At 43.4% G+C, this 16,602-nt stretch overlaps 1 long non-coding RNA gene across 1 annotated transcript; it reads left to right on the top strand.

Moving 5' to 3' along the window:
* The first annotated feature begins 12,072 nt into the window (after positions 1 to 12,072).
* Positions 12,073 to 14,266, top strand: LOC122463668. The gene is made up of 2 exons (XR_006287246.1): positions 12,073 to 12,584; positions 13,765 to 14,266. It is a non-coding gene; the product is annotated as an uncharacterized LOC122463668 (long non-coding RNA).
* The last annotated feature ends 2,336 nt before the right edge of the window (positions 14,267 to 16,602 follow it).

Genomic DNA, 16,602 nt, shown 5'->3' with positions numbered 1-16,602 from the left:
AAGTAATGCACATTGGAAAGCATAATCCCAACTATACATATACAACGATGGGGTCTAAATTAGCTAGATAGACCTTTGGTCTGACCCAATAGGGCCATTCTTACGTTCTTATATTAAGACATCTTGGCGAGTGGGCAGCTGGCGGAGAGGTGCAGCCAGCAAGGCGGCTGGTGGAGAGGCGTGGCCAACAGGGCGGCTGGCGGAGAGGCATGGCAAGTGGCCATCTGGGCGGTTGGTGGAGAGGTGCAGCAAGCAGCCAGCAGGGTGGCTGGTGGAGAGGCATGGCCATCTGGGCGGCTGGCGGAGAGACGTGGCAAGCGGCCAGCAGAGAAGCTGGTGGAGAGGGCCAGCGCAGAGCTCCACAGAGGCGTGGCAATTGGCCGTTGGGGCAATGAGCGAGTGCCTGAGCTGTGCAGCCTCCTCCCCCCTTCCCCCCATTCCCCCCCCCCCCCGCCTTCCACACAGGATGGGAGGTGAACTCTGCAGATGAACCTCTGAACTTGGACTGCACTAGTCAAGGACAGCAACTGTGAGTGGGGTACAGAGAAGGGACAGGCACGTTAAAGGGACTTTTGGGTTTCTGGACTTAAGATCCTGTGGAAAAAAAGACACTGCCCAATTTATTTGGGGGTGGGTCTTTTGCTCATGGTTTGTGTTTATGGACCCTAGTTGTGGTGTTTTCCCAAATTAATGTTAATTCCCTCCTTTTATTAAAAGTTTTTGCTACACTCATACTCTGTGCTTGCAGAGGGGAAGTATTGCCTCTTAGAGGCACCCAGGGGTGGTGTGTAATTGTCCCAGGTCACTGCGTGGGGGCTCAAGCGGGCTTTGTTGAAAAGGAACCCCTAGATACTGAACCCGGCCCTTGTTGCTGTTGGCTCCACCTCACAGAAGGGTTACATAAGCAAGACACGAGGGGTAATTCTTCCACTCTACTTCTTGCTGATTAGGCCTCAACTGGAGTACTGTGTCCGGTTCTGGGCGCTACATTTCTGGAAAGATGAGATGTAGAAATTTGAGAAAGTCCAGAGAAGAGCAACAAAAATGATTCAGGTCTAGAAAACATGACCTATGAGGGAAGATTGAAAAAAACTGGGTTTGTTTAGTCTGGAGAAGAGATAGACTAAGAGGGGACATGATAACAGTTTTCAAGTACGTAAAAGGTTGTTACACGGAGGAAGAAGGTTAATTGTTCTCCTTAACCGCTGAGGATAGGACAAGAAGAAAACAGGCTTAACTGTCAGGGTGGGTAAGCACCGGAATAAATTGCCTAGGGAGCAATTTCTTTTCATTTCTTTTCTTTTCTTGTTTCTTTTGCTTTTTTGGTTGCTTTTTTAAAAGATTTGCTAGCTTGTGTGTCTGCTGCTGTGAAATGTGAGCATAACAAACATACAAGTAACTTTTCACAGCAGCAGACTTACTCGGTCCTGGCAACCCCAGGGACAAATTCAGCCTTGGATGGGGAGGTCAGTAGGGTGGAACTGAGGAGGCAGCAATGGAGGTAGCAGGGGCCACAGGCAATGGGGCGGGGGGGTGAACCCTGCACCCAGGCACTTACCTGGCAGTTACCCCATTCCTGGGTTAAAACATTGAGAGAAGCTGAGGGAGGCTGGCTGAATTGCTGGCCACAGGTGATCAGTGAACTGGTTCTACCACTGATCAACCTAGCTGGCCACGAGATTAGTCTGGACTCTGGACTGGTAACTATAACATCGACGAGAGGGGCAGTGTGTCTGTGTGTGTGTGATTGAATGCATATGCTAATTGTTGTATCGCTAATAAACTCGGCGTATTGCCTTTGCCCCTGAAAAAGAGCTCGTGTGCTTCTTATAAGCATAACATTTTTTGTGGAGAATTGTAAAAGGGGGGAGACATGCACTGGGCAATAGGGGGCAATAGGGGGTGATAAGGGGGAGGATTAGCGTCTACACTGCTCATATCCGTCCATCGGGGAAAAATTGCTTAGGTGAATATGTCCTCACTCGTAGCAGGATTAAGCCCAGAAGTAGGGTGCTTAACGTTCTCCCGTCCTGCTCCTTCGAGCAGGGTTTTTAGTGGGTATAGACTGGCCACCGGGATCCAAAGCTAGTTGGACAGTCTCAAAAAATACCCTAAAAGAGAAGGAATTCTCTGAACAGATAGAGGAAAAAAGTGAATACAAAAAGAGAACAGGGAATGGTAAAGAAACTAACGTTGGAACATAAGATAGAGCCTCGGCCAATCACAACCCCTGTGAATCCATTATTAAAACCTCTCCATTCAAGGTTGGGGTTTGCCACATGCCAGATAGAGGCTGTGACGGCAGGAGAATGTGGCCAACCCCAGACGGTGAGATTCCCCGAATGGGAGGGAGAATGGGACCGTAGTGAAGCTTGGAATGGAGCTATATGGGATGAGCCCCAGGTATTGGAACCTATTGAACAAATCTCTATCATAGCCATACAACGAAGAACAATCACAACACCCACAGAAAGTGGGGGAAATACAATTGTCAACACTGTCCCTGTATCAGCCGCTGACCTAAAAGCCATGGTTGATAAATTGGGACCGCTAAAGAGAGAGAGGTTTCTGAGTGGTAGCCGTGTTAGTCTGTATCAACAAACACAACGAGGGGGGGGGTCCTTGTGGTACTGTAGAGACTAACAAATGTATTTGGGCATAAGCTTCGTGCGCTAAAACCCACTTCATCAGCTGCATGGAGTGTAAAATACAGTAGAAAGGAAGTCAGTGGTGTCTCGAAGATAGCTGGGAGTGCTGATAGCGTAGGGCCTGAGGAGTGAGTCTACATAGCCAGACAATCCTGCTGTCAGGGTGCCAATGCCTGAGATGATGAGGCGTCCAGGATTCCCAAGTTTATGGATCTTGGGTAGCAGATAGAATACCCCAGGTCGAAGCTCTAGGGGGTGTGTTAGTGTGGATTTGTGCTTATTCAGGGAGTTTCTTGAGCAGATGATGTAATTTCTTTTGGTAACCCTCAGTGGGATCAGAGGGTGATGGCCTGTAGAATGTGGTGTCAGAGAGTTGCCGCAGCACACAATCCATTGTCTATAGCCAAGCTCTACGATACAACTGCATTTGCTCCAACCCCTCAGACAGAGACAAACACCTACAAGATCTCTATCAAGCAGTCTTACAACTACAGTACCCACCTGCTGAAGTGAAGAAACAAATTGACAGAGCCAGAAGAGTACCCAAAACAAACCTACTACAGGACAGGCCCAACAAAGAATCTAACAGAACACGATGAGCCGCCAACTACAGCCCCCAACTAAAACCTCTCCAGGGCATCATCAGGGATCTACAACCTATCCTGAAGGACGATCCCTCACTCTCACAGACCTTGGAGATAGGCCAGTCATCGCTTACGGACAGCCCGCCACACCTGAAGGAACTATTCACCAGCAATTAAACACCACACAACAAAAATACTCACCCAGGAACCAAACCCTGTAACAAACCCGGGTGCCAACGTTATCCGCATATCTACTCAAGGGACACCATCATAGGACCTAGCCACACTATCAGAGGCTCGTTCACCTGCACATCTACTAATGTGATATATGCCACAATGTGCCAGCAATGTCCCTCTGCCATGTACATTGGCCAACCCAGACAGTCTCTATGCAAAAGAACAAATGGACACAAATCTGACATCAAGAACTATAACATTAAAAAAACAGTAGAAGACCACTTCAATCTCTATGGACATTCAATAAGAACATTAAAAGTGGCAATTCTTCAACAAAAAAAACTTCAAAGACAGATTCCAACTAGAAACTGCAGAACTGAGATTTTTTTCCTCCCTTCTTCTCAACTATTGAGAACAGCCATCTTCTACCTTAATTTATTTGGCTTCTTAGCATTTGACCCCTCCACTTGGTAAGGAAATTCCCATCTTTTCATATGCTGTATATTTATACCTCTCTACAAAAGTTTATGCCCAAATAAATTTGTTAGTTTACAAGGTTCCACAAGGCCTCCTCGTTGTTTTTAAGAGAGACAATTTCTCCAGATGGCGTTCTAACTTGTCTTTGCTCGCAGTACACCAGTGAGAACGGCACAAAGGGAATCCCGGTATCCCGGTATCCCGGAGAGGCTATGGTAGAGGCGCTTCCCGTGGACGGGGAAAGGGGGAGGCGACAAGGAGATCAGTTATACCCATACCTCCATCAGTATCAGACAGCCTCCTCCCAGCAATTAAATGAGGGAGGTGGAGTCGCAAAAAATGAGGTTTTCTGGCTCGCGTGGTGAATGCTAATGCAGCACGGGGCAAACCGAGAAAAGTGGAACAGGGCCCCCCACAAAAAGTAGTCAGGGAAGCCAGAGCTGGCTAGTGTAACTCTTAGTACACCACCGTCTTCTGCAATGCCTCCCGGATCCGCTTCCTTTTTCGGGGGCAAGACTAGAGGGGCCTGCTGCATGAGGAACCTCCACCACCAGTAGGGGTACAGAGGCGGAGGTTCATAGCCAGAGTCTCCTGAGAGCCCAGGGGTCGGCCGTGTGTACGCTCAGCAGGGTGGATATACCCCTATATTAGCTTTAATAGATACAGAAGATGCTATATCTTTAATCAAAACAGCCCCAAATGGAAAAAAAATTAAAACAGTCGTTTCAACGATAAAGCTACTCTCTCGTGGGAATAGACCCAAGTCCCTTTTTTGGCACAAGAGTTTAAGACGTTAGGGGATTTAATCCATACTCCCGATATGGTTGATGAAATTATTCTGGGCTCCGACTCTTCAAAAACAATGTGGTGTTTGATCTGCCTAGAGGTACCCTTTGAAAGTTAGAAATTCCCCTTCCCCATTCATGAAAAATTGGGCAGGCTATCTTAACAAAAGGACCATTAGCCGCACTAATTAGCCAACAAGCTGAAAAGTGGCGCTTGAAATTCGTCTCGGTATGGACTCAACAGAACATACTAAAGCTTTTGTGAAATTTGTTGGGGAATTTGTGCCTCCCCAAAACAATACTCCTACCCGAGAGTGCCAGAGGCACAATCGCTGCAAACCATCCAGGAATTAGAACCCCCATTCTAAAAACGGGTTCTTCCTTTAACCCCCCCGTGTGGCTAGTGCTAAGGGCAGACAGCCAATTCTGGCGTCTAACAAGTGATTATAGAAGAATCAATAAGGGCACCATCCCTATAGCCCATATTGTGGCTGATACGATAAAGGGCATACAAAAATTTCAAGCCACATCTAAACATTTCTGTGACTGATTTGGCCGAAACTTTCTTTGCCACACCTCTACATCCGGACTTAAAAAATCGGTTTGCCTTTACAGTAAAGTAGCAACAAAGGACCTTTTGTCGCTTACCTCAGGGATATCAAACAGTCCGGCTATTCCCCGTCAGCATGTTGTGGATATATTAAACCAGTTGAATCCACAAGGAAGACCTTTTGTCTTTTCAGAGGTAGATAGCATTTTGATATTTGGGGGGAAAGAGGCACAAACTCCAACACTAACGGGAAAGCTTTTGGCAATAATTCAGGAAACAGGATTCAAAGTAGTCTTAGACAAGGCTCAGTTGGTGCTACCTCAGGTTACATACCTGGGCATAGTCGCTGGACAAGAAGAGAGACAGGTTGATCAGCGAAAGGTAAGGGCACTAATAAAAATGCCAACCCCTAGTGACACCCACCCTTCAAGAGCACTGCTAGGAGGATTCAATTTTCTCAGCCCACACTTTTATAAATATGCTGAAATAACTCACTCATTGTGGAAACTGCTAAAAAATAAAGACAGAGTGGGAACGGGGAAAAGAGCAGGTCTTCGCTTTGAACCTTTTAAAACAGAAGGCTCTCACGGCCCCAACCCTGCATTTCCATGTGAATCTCAGCCTTTTGTTATTCGTTTGGCAGCCGATAAAGATAACGTGGCCTTGGCTGCCACACTATTACAAAATAATAAAGAGCGAAATCTACTACCAATAGTATATGAATCTAAGAAATTGCAAGTAGCAGAAATACATTTTGATCCCTGCAGCCGTCTTGGCAGTAGACCACTCACAAGAACAGCCCCTATTACTATCCAAAGCACCCACACTTCCCTGAAATACATTTTGTCACGGAGATTGATGGGAGGTAAAGTCTCAGACACCCGACTGGCTCAATGGATGCTTATCTTAGTCAACAGAAAAGGTGTCCAAGCTGGACGTGGTAACGCAAGCCCTGATTAAAAAAGGAAACCGACATCAATGTCCAGGGGTCACTCTGGAGCAAAGAATTGCCTTGATAGAGGCACCCCCCCACTGGAAGAATTAAATACTGTAAGTCAAAAAAAGCACGTCTGGTTTACCGACGGGAGTGCAATGGTAGTAAAAGGGAAAAGCTCTGTAAAATACGCTGCCAATAATTTAAAAGAGGAAATCATTCAGGGACTTCTAGATCCCCCCCAATATTCTGAGCCCCTTGTAATTTTTTAGGTTTTAAGACAATATAAGCCTCACGTAATTTATTAGGTTTTTAAGACAATATGGGTCCCTGGCCCGTGTATATTTATGCTGACAGTAATTTTTGTGTAAATGGGATATAATTTTGGACACATGAATGATATAGAAATGGGTGAAAAGCAGAAAATGAAAAGAGTATTGCATATTCAAAGGTGCGGAAATGGATTTATCAGCGGCTAACAAAGAACCCTAAACAGTTAAAGGTGCGGCATATAAAAAGGCACACAGTAAAGGAACGGATATAGAGGCCACCTGGAATAATCAGGTAGATACATCAGGTAGATAGATGCCACTACATGCATCCGATGAAGTGAGCTGTAGCTCACGAAAGCTTATGCTCAAATAAATTCGTTAATCTCTAAGATGCCACAAGTACTCCTTTTCTTTTTGCTGATACAGACTAACACGGCTGCTACTCTGAAATAGGTAGCTACAATATCCCAACAGCATGACATAGCAGTTGTAACTAGAAATAAGAAAAGGAGCGTCTGTACTGATACATCTGAGCCAACAGATTGCACTACGGACCTCCGTAACTGAATTCCAGAAAAAATAGAAACACAGTGTTTACTTAATGTAACCCATCAGTTTATGCATAAAGGTGAGGAAAGGATTTTAAGAAGGCTAAAGGAAGTAACACAATGGGAGTGTATGGCGAATGATGTTAAAATGTGGGTGTGAAATCGTATGCAGTGCGCTTGGGACAAGGCCCGTCCTCCCCACTGGCAACCCATGATGCACCAACGAGGGCTTGGGCCCTGGCACAGGGTACAAATTTATTATATTAATACATTACGAAACAGTAAGAAAGGATTCCAGTATTTATTGGTGATAATTGATTCCTTTTCAATATGGGTGGAGGCATTTGTCATTAAAAATAACAGCACTAGTTCTTTAATGAGGTAGTATGTAGATAAGGCATCACCGAAATAATAGAGTCTGACAATGGGGGGTCATTTGTAGGCGAGAACTTTACAACAATGATACAAACCTGGGGAGTTAAACAAACGTTCCATATACCATCCTCAGGCCAAGTCCAGCGCATGAACCTCACTCTTCAGGAAGCGCCCCGGAAAGTAGTAAATCACACAGGAAAAGACTGGCCCGATAAACAGCCTCTGATTCTGGCTGTCGTCCAGACTAAAAACAAAAATCCAACACTTTCGAATTCTGTTTGGACATCCAATGCGCCCAATGATTGAGCCTAGCTACCTGGTACAGTGTCAAAAGGAGAGCTCTAATATAAGCCAGCATGATTATTTTCAATGGCTCAAACAGTTACAAGAAGATAAAAACCACCTTCCAGTAGAGGCCGTCGAACAGATAACAACAAAATTGAGATACAAAGGCCCACAAAGGGGAAAGAGGAAAAAGGGGTCGCTCACGGTAATCAAAACGGATAGGCCCTTACTCAATAGTGAACCGCCTTAGTCCAGGGGTATACTGCATTGAAAAAGATGGCAAACTGAAATGCGTCCATGTTTCACAAATTAAATTGTTTACATAAATAATCAAGTTTGAATTCTTTGTAAAAAGGACTTCCCGGAACCAGACCACGAGGCGCTGCTTAAGCGCCACAATTTTAATCCACAGAAAATGAGACTCCAGTGAAAGATCTGGCTGTACCTGCTTTTAGCGCCCAGATAATTAGAGCGATCATTTAAAAAAATTCAGCCCTCTTTATAAGCCAATATTTAAGGAATAATTCACTCCGCGCCAACCAATCTGGCATTCCTACCCGTGATCCGGTAATCCTCATAAAATAGTAGAATAAAAAGACTAGCCAAATCTTGAAACACTTAAAAAATACTAATGTGTATGCCTAGAAAGAAAAAGGGGAACTTAAGGTTTACCTTATAAACACCACAAAAGTCTCAAACGACTGGTAAATAGGGGTTAAAATAAAAGGTCCCTATAAAACTACCACCTAAAGTTCCAGCTACCCACACTTACCATATCAACGGAATGAGCTTGTTAAAACCAAAACAATGCTAACAATTATTGTGGACTACTGTTCAATACCCAGCAGTAAATTGAAGCTGTGGTTCCCGGACACATGCATCAGAACCTGGCGCAGGAACTATGCATTCAAAAAAGGTACCGCCAATTAAAATAAACCGAAAAAGTTTGTGACTTCAAGTAATCCAGTAAAAGGCTTGTTAAATCCACTACTAGTAAAAATAAAAATGAGTCTGAATTGGACTCAGTTAAACGTGTCTAAATTAAAACACAAATGTTCACCCTACTCCAGTCCTATGATAAGAGCCTAACTAAAAACACGATGCGATGGAATTCTTGATTCGGTCCTTCCTGCATTAAAACTGCTCCCACAACCGCGCTCGGATGCATCTGTGGCTACTAGGAAAGGTTTGTCAAAGTCCGGGGCCCTGAGCACTTCCTTTCTATGATAACAGCCTGAATAAAAGCACATCAACACTACAGTTGCTAAACAAAACAACATAGCTATAGAGGTGAATCCTGTATCCTGACAGTGATAGATCAGTGAAATTTTATGGTAAACATCCTCGAAAGTCCAACTCACACAGTTATGGCTGCATTGTGCATGCGGCATCTATGACAGGTCTCTCAGAGAGTGCTCAAAGCTTTCATGCACAGAAACGCATACAATTACACAAAAATTTTACGTTTACGGATTGGCACTTACTCAGTTAGATCAACGCTAAATTCCTCCCACAATGGTAGCTAGTCTATGTCTGTGGAATTAGCACCATCTTTTCTCTCTGCATCCTGTTGAACATCTGCCTTCAGACTGGGGCAAAAGCAGGTCTTTACAGTTGTCATTGTCCAGATGCCCTAAAGCCTATGAAGAACCATGGGTCACCTGTTGCGAGTTTTCAGATAACAACGTAAAGTTTCATTTCCACAGGATACTTTGACACATTTACTTTGAATTAAGGCCGCTTTGTAACATGTCTTAACATTTTGCCTTCGGGTTGCTGAGTGAAATTGATATTCTGTGTCTCAGGGAACTGCCAGGCTCCTATCTCCAGTCGGGGTTCCTAGGGCGTCCCGGATCCCTGCCGTGCAGCTGACAGACCAGCCCCAGTTACAGTTATAGTAAAATAAATCCCTGAAATATACACCCTTGTATCAGAGGCCCGTTATGAGCCCCGAGGCCTGAACTAAAATAATAGTCAAATAATGGTTAACATAAAGCAAAAATATGCTATGAGCCAGAGGCAGGACCTGCTCACAGAAGTTGGAAAGAAGGAGGCTGCTAAAAGCATGTATACACAGATACGCTCTAGTAAGAAGAACTTGTGCCAGGATGTGCCGGTAGGAACACATTCCACAGAGATAAAAAGGAACAAGCAGACCCATCCTAAAGACAGGCTCAGAAGGACAATATGCTAGGTAGACTTGTTTTGGTCGAACCAGCATGTACAAGGTGAGAGGCGGCACCTTACTGCCTGGAGAGGTTGCACCTCAATACCTCACCTGATGTGTAACTTATTTGTACCCCTGTATAAGACTACATCCCTGGGGCGGTGTCTTTGTCCAGCCTAGGGGGCAGTAGAGTGTCCTGCCACTGACTGAGCTGTGTCCATTGTCAGGGAGCACATACGTACTAGGAGAACTGTAGACGTCTGATCCGGTGAGTTAGCGTCTGTGTTTCGATTGGCAATAAACCTGGCCGCGTGTCTTCCTGGGGGGTCTCTCAGCTATCTGCGCAGAGCCGGGGCAGCACGCAGAGGGAACACACGCATGCAGCCAACTGTTATCAACATTGAACAGAGCAGAGCACCATACCGGTCGTGTCTGACAACAACTGTCAGGGCTGCCAATCACTAGCTCAACCACAAGTTTCAGAATTGACAGTGCTACTCAAATGCTAGGGGAGAATGATTCCTTCCCCTTCGGGCGTCACAGGGTAGAGGTCTGTGGCTTGGGTCATAACAGATGAGCGTAATGGTCCCTTCTGGCCCTAGAATCTAGGTCTGTACTGAATTCTTGGAGTAATTTAGATCAAGTCAGAAACAGAAAACGTGAGCAATAGATTCTTTCAAGGCCCTTTTAATTTCAAATATTGAATAGTCATACTAGAAGTGCAAGGAATGAACCTCAGCCTAGACTTATTCAGTCTTTAATTTAAAATAAGGATGCATGCTAGAAGCTCGCAAGACTTCACCCATCAGTCTCAGGGGGCTCTAGTATATCAAAGGCTTTTCCACCCTCCAGCAAGTGTTGGGGCCCGTCCCCTTGGCCAGAAGGTTCACCCTACTACATGCCCTTTCTTTTTTGCCAAGTCTCTAGAAATGCAATTTGAATCATTAGATGAGAACCTTCTTGGGGTGTGGTACCTCTCAGGAGGTGTTTGCAATGTGAGTGATTCACTACCCAGTCTTAGTACCTGAAGTAGCTGTGGTTCCCTACCGAACCGAGGAGAACACAATCATTCATACTATCCCAGCTTCACAGTGATAACTAATCTTACTACTATAGAATATGTACCCCAAAGATTCTGCGTGCGGTTGCAATGTCTGTCTCAAAGGTGTCTCATTAGTCTTTTAGAACTTGAGATGACCAGAATAGCTTGCCACTTTCTAAAATCTTGGCCTTGATATTTAATTTTGTAACTACTGTGGGGGCAGAAAGTACTCTTCGGAGGATAACTCTTTTCAGCAATCTTATCACATGGCTATTGGGCTCAAGATTAGGATTCCAGATTACTTTAGAATTTACATAAACCTTTAGAAAAAAGTATATAACAGTGCAGTGATGCATTGACAGATGGTGTTATTCTACTTCCAGTTTTCATGACCCGTCCCCTCCGTGTAATTCTATATTACACCTCGTTCTGAGGGATAAAGATAAGTAGCTCAAGGAGTTAAAAATTGATAGTTACCTAGACGAACGAGAGCATGAACTAATTTTATTTGCTGTGTGCAAACAGAATTATAGTCCCAACCAGCAGAACTGTCAAGAGAACTCTGGAGCCTTAGTATATCGTTTTTGTTGGGGCCACATCTTCTCCCATTTCACCCCAGTTACAGATGGGGGGGTGGAGAGGGTTCTGATTTGGGACTCTGGTACAATTGTTCCTTCCTTTCCAATTTGCCATCAGCGCTGTCAACCAGGAATATAAATTTTTGGAACCTTGTACAAATTGTCAATTTCCCAAAGCTGAAAAGATTCATGAGCAAAAGTGGGTGGGAACGAAATAATAAGCATAAGAATGTAATTATCATTGAAAGTTGTTAAGACTGCTATACTAAATATCCATAAACCTACAATCCTCAAATCATATAAAAAGCACATCCTGGTAAAGCTTGGAAATGAAAGCAGCAAGGTTGCTTCCATGTAATTTTCAGAAACCTCATATTTCAGTTTTTTTTAAAGGAATTTTATCCTTTAGTTGAAGAAAAGACACGATGAGATGTCACACAAGACTTAGTGTCAAGAGAAAAATTGTTAGTAGTGAAGAGCTAGAATCAGATTGCTAGTCTGGCAGTCCAGCCGCATCCCTACAACTATTGAGATCTACGCTATGCAGTTTGTAACCAACCATCCTTAGCTGCAACGCTGTATTTCAATGCAGCAACTAGTTATGGGGCGTGTTTTGTACGGTAACATTTTCACTTTCATGTTTACTCGTTGTGCTTAGTAATTTGTAGAACGTGGACCTGAAAGATAAGGTTAATTGACGCCCTGACTTAGCAAAGAACTGGTAGCAGGATCAAATGGCAGTTAGAAAGAAATACTTTGGGACCTGGAAAAGTAATCTTCCCATTTTAGCTGTGTCATTTTGGTCTTTAATTTTGTTAGTGGTTGAAGAAGTAATTGATGGTGAATTTAAATGTCCTCAACGAAATAATGCGAGCATTTACTACAGCTTGGCATTTTTCTTTTTTCCAGCCCTTATTTTCCTTGTCCTGAGCTTGATACTTCAGCAGGATTTCATTGATTGGGTTCGCTGCTCAGAAAAACGCAGTAGGGACCGCACGTGTGAAATAGTGGGAAAGACTTCTGGAGCTGCTCTTTTATGGCGTGTGATTCTCCTCATTGATGGCCGATCCGCTGAGTGCATAAATAGGACATTTAAGGGAAGCAGCATAGAACCCACAGCACAAACAATGCCATCACAGCCATCCAGCGAAGCTTATCGCAGGTAAGAGCCCAAATGAAGTAGGGGACAGAACTATTTCAGGCATTTTTGAAAAACCCTGGAAAAAATGTAGTTAGAGAAATGGTTTTATGTTTTAGAACGATTTATTTATGTTGTAGAACGATTTATTTAAGTAGTAGTTTTGAATGTTATTTGACTATTTGTAATTGTGCTGTATGTATTACTTTTTTTTAAAAATAGCTATATCCATGTAAGTTAATAAACTCATCCTTCATGAAACTAAAGCTTTGACATTGAAAATATGTTAGAACTACTGGAATACTTCCATTAATATTTTGCACCCAGCTGCTAAATGACTTCTATAGATAACTTTGAATAAAAGGAAAACAATCGTAGCTGGTGGAAATGAAACAGTTATAATTTAATAAAGACTACATTGGTTCGAAGTCTGGGTCTCCTTTATAATATTAGTACTTAGCAACAACAATGGATACCTGTGTCTTTTTTATTTCTTCAGATTTCTAAAAGGTAAAAAGCGTCCCCGTCTTTGTTTGCAGGTGCTCAGGCAATAAATAAAAATGCAATTTTAAGATCCAATTAAAGGATAACTCATGTGAATCAAAAAGTTTTTGTGGTCAATAGCTCTTGTCAGATCAAAGTTTTTTAATGAGATCATAAATTTGCTTGACAAAAGTCGCTATGTTGACATTATATATTTAAATTTCCGTAAGGCATTAAATTAGCGTCACATCATATTCTGTTAAACGATAGCACATTAAAAATACAGTATACCGCATCTTAAATGAATTAAAACTGACTGCTAGATTTCAAAAAGAAATTATAAATGGGGAACTTCATCCAAAAGGTCCAGTGTTATTTAATATCTTTATTCATGATCTGGTGGAAAATATAAAATCTTTGCGGATAAACGCTGCAGATGACACAAGGCTTGGTAGAATAATAAATAAAGATAAAGACGGAATTTTAGTGACTTTGCCAAATCCGAACTCCAAAACGTTTGAGTTTCGTTCATCAGTCTTAGTAATACTGAAACATTTCCCTATTCCCCATTCCGATATCTGGTTGAAGAGCTTTTTTTGGTCATTTTTTTAATAGATCTGTGCAGCTAAATTTATAGCAGAGGCCATATCCATTTTGGTGAGATGCAAAAGATGCATAAAGAAAAATTCCCATGAAAATAACTAGTTTTGCTTCCCCCCAGGTTTTTGGACTATTTGCCCTTTTTGTTATGATCGTTGTCTACTGCCTATACACACTTTACCCATTCTGCTTCTGCTGTAAAGATAAAGAAAAAATGAAGCGGACATAGAGCCAGCGCATACGAGAGAAAGAAGCTCAAATCTGTATGTCAAAAGAGGAAAAGTATGTGTAGGAAATAGTGCAGAATGTCCTGCGATCTAAGTTTCGGGATCACCTGAAAAATGTTCCGAATGACACAAGTATAACAGGTATATTTGAAGAAGTAAAAAACTTTCTTAACCAGCCAGCAACATCTCAAACTCCTCAAATGGACACTGAATTGGAAGTAAGGCTCGGATAACTACTAATACGTATATAATCTTCTTGGAAAAGGTGCAGTTCCACACATGCATAGTGGCTTTCCTATACCAATACAACCAGAACCCCCCCAACACTTTTTAAAAAGAATAAACATAATAGAATTTAACCAAAAAATCATACTTTATAATGTACGCTTCATATTAGCAAGTAGAAAACAGCTGTATGGCTGAGTATTCCCCACAATAGCTCCCACAGAGATGTTTGCACTGTTGTATCTCTGTTGGTCCCAGGATATTAAAAAGACAAGGTGGGTGAGGGAATATCTTTTATTGGATCAACTTCTCTTGGTGTGAGACACAATCTTTCAAGAGCTCTTCTTCATGTTCTGCATCTTGTCTTTCTGTAGAAATTAATGTTCATGTGGTTGATGTATCCTCAAGTAATAAGCCTAAAGACATGCAGTAATCTGCTGATCAGGCCATATTCTGTTTATTTAATGGCAGTTTCTTTGTGCATTAAAATCATAAGCAGATATCACTGGTGCTGAGGATTTTAAATCTGTGCCCTCTGTCTGTTTCAGAGCTGTACGTTTCTAAAACCATGGAATGTTTCATTTGGTTTGGTCAGGTTTAAGGACCCTTTTCTAATTCCTCTATGATTGCTTGTACTTCGGACTGAACAAAAGTCATCGATTCAATAGCTCAGATGGTCAGTTAGTTTTTCTGGATTTGTGCTGGAAATGGCCCACCTTGATTATCATACACATTGTAAGGAGAGTGGTCACTTTGGATGAGCTATTACCAGCAGGAGAGTGAGTTTGTGGGTGTATGGGGGTGGGGGGGGGGTTGAGAAAACCTGGATTTGTGCTGGAAATGGCCCAACTTGATGATCATTTTAGATAAGCTATTACCAGCAGGAGAGTGGGGTGGGAGGAGGTATTGTTTCATGGTCTCTGTGTGTATATAATGTCTTCTGCAGTTTCCACAGTATGCATCCGACGAAGTGAGCTGTAGCTCACAAAAGCTCATGCTCAAATAAATTGGTTAGTCTCTAAGGTGCCACAAGTACGCCTTTTCTTTTTGCGAATACAGACTAACACGGCTGTTACTCTGAAATTTTTCTTACTATGCTCACTGAATTTTCTTTGTAATTATCTTTCTTATTTTTATGTATCAAACCTTTAAAATAAAATTATTTTGGAATACACCATTTGTTTAATCTTTTTTTATTTTTTAACAAGAATGATCGTGTTACACCTTTTGACCTGAGGGGATTATTCAAAATTCGGGGTCTTGCAGGTTGTTCCAGTTGGGAGGACAAATTGATGATGGAGTCAGGTATCTTTGTTGCAATCCTTTTTATTTACAAAGAATGGACAGAGGACGGTATTCCTGAGAACCGAACGAGCAAACAACAGGTTATCATAGTCTATTGTGGCTCCACGGCGGATAATGGTAGCAGTGCAATCAGGCAGGAGAACCCTGAGGTTCTAAAAAGGTCAAATAGGGTGTTTCCCTGTGCGCAACTGATACAGCGGTGCTGAGGGTGCCCCAGACACGAGGTGTGCCTCCTACCAGGGGACAGGTGTGTTTAACTCGTAGGGGTGGGACTGAGTCGAACCCTCCCCTTCCCTTCTCTCCCTCTCCGGCCACTTTGCAATTCATTGGGCCACAGGGCAACCAAGCGAGCTCGGCTCGGGTAGTGCTACTCCAAACCGAGGATAGAGAGTTGGCTACAAACCGCAAAGGACAACGGTTGGAGCAGTGGGGTGAAGTTTGGAGCGAACAAAGAAAGAGCAGCCGCAAGCTGGAAAACAATGAGCTTTGGATTGGTAACTGGTTAAAAGATAGGAAACAAAGGGTAGGAATAAATTGTCAGTTTTCAGAATGGAAGTAGTGGTGTCCCCCAGGGGTCTGTTCTGGGACCAGCCCTAGTCAACATATTCCTAAATGATCTGGAAAAAGGGGTAAACAGTGAGCTGGCAAAATCTGCAGATGATTCAAAATTATTCAAGATAGTTAAGACCCAGGCAGACTGTGAAGAGCTACAAAAGGGTCTCTCAAAACTGGGTGACTGGGCAACAAAATGGCAGATGAAATTAAACGTTGATAAATTCAAAGTAATGCACATTGGAAAGCATAATCCCAACTATACATATACAACGATGGGGTCTAAATTAGCTAGATAGACCTTTGGTCTGACCCAATAGGGCCATTCTTACGTTCTTATATTAAGACATCTTGGCGAGTGGGCAGCTGGCGGAGAGGTGCAGCCAGCAAGGCGGCTGGTGGAGAGGCGTGGCCAACAGGGCGGCTGGCGGAGAGGCATGGCAAGTGGCCATCTGGGCGGTTGGTGGAGAGGTGCAGCAAGCAGCCAGCAGGGTGGCTGGTGGAGAGGCATGGCCATCTGGGCGGCTGGCGGAGAGACGTGGCAAGCGGCCAGCAGAGAAGCTGGTGGAGAGGGCCAGCGCAGAGCTCCACAGAGGCGTGGCAATTGGCCGTTGGGGCAATGAGCGAGTGCCTGAGCTGTGCAGCCTCCT

This window comes from Chelonia mydas, chromosome 23 (assembly GCF_015237465.2).
Source record: "Chelonia mydas isolate rCheMyd1 chromosome 23, rCheMyd1.pri.v2, whole genome shotgun sequence".
NCBI lineage: Eukaryota > Metazoa > Chordata > Testudines > Cheloniidae > Chelonia > Chelonia mydas.
The sequence above is the reverse complement of the archived record's forward strand: the minus strand, read 5'-3'. Positions and strand labels throughout refer to the sequence as shown.